The following is a 3469-nucleotide window of genomic DNA, read 5'->3' on the forward strand; positions in this document are numbered from 1 at the left end:
CTACCCCTTGGGCTTTTTTTTCATCCTCACAGCCCTCCTGCAAAGCAGCCTGGAAGGAAGAATGGGAAGTAAAAAGCCTTGCACCCTTTCCCAGACTAGTCAGGGTCCTCCTTTAGATGCCTGTTCTTCCTTAGGGCTTCCTTTTCCCTTGCCCCTTATGCTGGACAAAGAGTATTCACTAGTCTGTCTCACTCACCACACCAGTCAGCGCTTCCCTGCCTAGATCCTGCCTGGCACTGTTACTGGGAATTTTTAGAAGAAGTCAAACTACCTGCAGTGACATCTCTCACTGGCTTGCATTTGACTTGCTTTCTTAGGGGGATGGGTATCACTCAGCTCAAATGTCCCCACCACAAGGAGGACGTCCCTGGCTGCCCTGACTGTTCCCATGGTTCTCAGTCACACTGTCTTGCTTTACTTTCTTCTAAGCCCCTTTCACCATGTGAAATGATCTTCGCTGATTTACTTGCTCCCTGCCTGCCTGCCCCGCTAGAACGTTAGTTCCATGAGGGCAGGGATCCTGTTCTGTTCACACGTCATCTCCCCTTGAGCTCCTGAGCCAAGAAGCAGGTGCTGGGTCAAAATCTGTAGGATCCATGTTTGAATATGAAAGCATGCACAAGGTCTGGAAGGCTTAGCTTCAAACTGACAACCGTGACCTCATCATAGGAGGGGACTGGGGTTGAGGGAGTCAGTCAAATAGGAACTCTAGCTTTATTTTGTTTTTAAGTTTTTGATAAGGAGAATGTATTTACTTAATGGATAGTTAAAAAAATAAATACACCAGATGAAGAGCCCAAATCCCTCAATCCTAATCCTGAAATTGTGGCATGATTTGGGCCCATGACCTGACTTGTGTAACTATCTGTGGCTTCTGAACTCACCTGTAAGCACAGTCCCACCTCTCACCCGAATCCTGGATTGACAGTCTGCACAGCATTTTTACATTCATTATCTCACCTGATTACCCACAACCCTGGGATGCAGGCAAGGCAAAGATTATTATGTCAATTTTATAGGGTAAGAAATTGGGGTTCAGAGGGGTGAGTTGTCTGGGCTGTGGTCATGCAGGCCCTTACTTCCCATCATGGTGAGCTGACTCAGATGATGAGTTTATAAACCCTACAAAGGCTAATTTGGACCGAGTCTGGGCTGGGTGAGCTATTATTATGGCAACGGGATCAAGGTCAGATCTGAAGCTGTCTTCAGGGACCTGAAGGGAGCCCTTTAGGCCGGTGAGGACAGGATATAATCCCTCCTGGGTTTTAATGAAGAATACTGGTGGTCTTTGAAGGCCAAGGAGGGTGCTGGTATCAGTCCTGAGCCCAAGTCTCTGATTTAGTGAGAACACCTGGAACCCTCCTTTCTTAGAGTTGCTTTCCCACAGTGACAGGGCCGGAGGGCAGGGAAAGGCAGGTGAGGGGCCAAGAGGGCTGGCCAGGCAGCCTGGCTCATGGCGGCCCTTTCCTAGGTAACCTAAGAGTCTGTGTTCTGGGCAAAGATGGTGGCCTTCCAGTCTTGGTACAGATCTAGGGTGTGAGGTTCCCCCAGGTGGCAACCTGGGGTGCCCCACCCTGAGTCATAATTGTATTCTGGGCTGGAACTCAGTGAACCTTTGAGGAGGAAAGTGAAAGAAAGTGAAGTCACTCAGTTGTGTCCGACTCTTTGTGACCCCATGGATAGTAGCCTGCATCAGGCTCCTCCGTCCATGGGATTTTCAAGGCAAGAATACTGGAGTGGGTTGCCATTTCCTTCTCCAGGGAATCTTCCCAGCCCAGGGATTGAACCCAGGTCTCTCACACTGTAGACAGATGCTTTACCATCTGAGCCACCAGGGAAGCCCAGAGGAGGAAGGATTCCCCAGATCAGCCTCTTTCCTCCACAGTTTACTCAAAAAGGTCCAGGGGACAAGCTGGGTAACAAAACGTTTTCAATCCATTTTACCGCATTGTTATCAGGCACTGGGTATCAAGTTAGAATTTATGAGTGATGACTAATGGTGAGGCACCTCTTACTCCTCTCAGCCACTGTGCAAAGCAGGAATTACCTCATTTTTAAGATGTGGAAGCTAAGGTTCATGGAGACACAAAATCACATGGCTGAGTGAGCAGGAAAAGCCAGGATTCAAGCCTGAGTGGATATGACTCCCAAGCCCCTGTTCTCTCCATTCTTCCCAGGGCTGATGGCTGACAGAAATGACTAGGGCCCTGCTCCTTCCTTTGGGGAGCAGTGAGACAGACTCATCCCGGCTTCAAAGTGATGTCACTGCCACGGCAGCCTAATGGAAGCTGATTCATCTCTCCTGGAGGTCATTAGAGGCTTTTGGGGAGGGTGGACCCAGGTCTTGATGAGGGAGCAGGAGAATGAGGCTTCAGAGGTTCCAAGGCAAGACACCCAAGGCCCCACCAGACAAGGGCCTGCTTCCCATAGGTCCTTCCCATGGGACCCCAATCCTCCACCACTCCAATCAGGATGCCCCAGTGGGGAGGGGTGAGATCCCTGAGCCTACACAGGGGGCAAGGAAAACTCTGCAGGACCCATTGTGAGGCTCAGTACATCACTGGGTAGACAGCTGGACTGACAGCGGTGATGGCAGGTGGGGTGGGGCGGGGGAGTCTCCCGCTCCGGCTCTGGGGAAGAGGGGGTAGAACTACCTGAAGTCAAGGGTGCTTTGGAGTGGTGAGACACGGTGAACAAAGCTAGTGGTCAGCCGGGGGTGCTTTGGGGGCTGCAGAGGAACTGCCTGATTGACTTCAAGTGGAGGGAATGCCTCCCCTCGAATGTGAAGGATTTTCAGGTTCTTAGGCCAAAGAGTGGGAAGCACTCAGGATGGGAGAAAGAGGGTTCCCAGTGGGCAGCGTGGTGGAGGTGGAAGAAGTCATTGTGGGGAGGGGCTAGTTTGCGGTGGGTGAAGGGTTCAGGGGCCATCTCAGAGCTCTTTAAGAGGGGGGCACCTACGGTGGGGGTGGTGGGTGACCGGGATCTCCAAGGAGAGGGGCGGTGGGGTGCTGGCCCATGTGTGTGGGAAGGGGGGGCCTGGGGGCGGGGGTCCGCGTCTGGGGGGCGGAGCCGCAGCTGGGTGGGGCGCCAGGCCACCGCCCCCTCCCCGCTCCCGGGCGGCGGCGGGCGGGGACCGAGATCAGCGGGACGCCCGGGGCCGGCCCACAGCTAGGGGAGCGGGCGGCGGTGAGTAGGCGGCGGCGGCCGGCCGGGCCGGGCCACGCGGGCGGCGGCTGCTTGGGCAGGTCCGGACGGGCAGCCGGCAGCCGAGCCAGGACCCTGCGCCGGGAGCCCGAGCGAGGACTCCCAGGCCGCGGCCCCGCCTCCTCCCCGCCTTAGCGCCCGCCGCCCCGGGTCGCGCCCCGAGCTCCTAGCGGCGCCGGGGCAGAGCCGAGACGCAGCCGCAGCCGGAAACCGGCCCGAGCCGAGCCTGCGGGTGAAGTCCCCGGGCCCGAGCCCCGCGCTGCTC

The sequence above is a fragment of the Capricornis sumatraensis genome, chromosome 4 (assembly GCF_032405125.1).
Source record: "Capricornis sumatraensis isolate serow.1 chromosome 4, serow.2, whole genome shotgun sequence".
Taxonomy (NCBI): domain Eukaryota; kingdom Metazoa; phylum Chordata; class Mammalia; order Artiodactyla; family Bovidae; genus Capricornis; species Capricornis sumatraensis.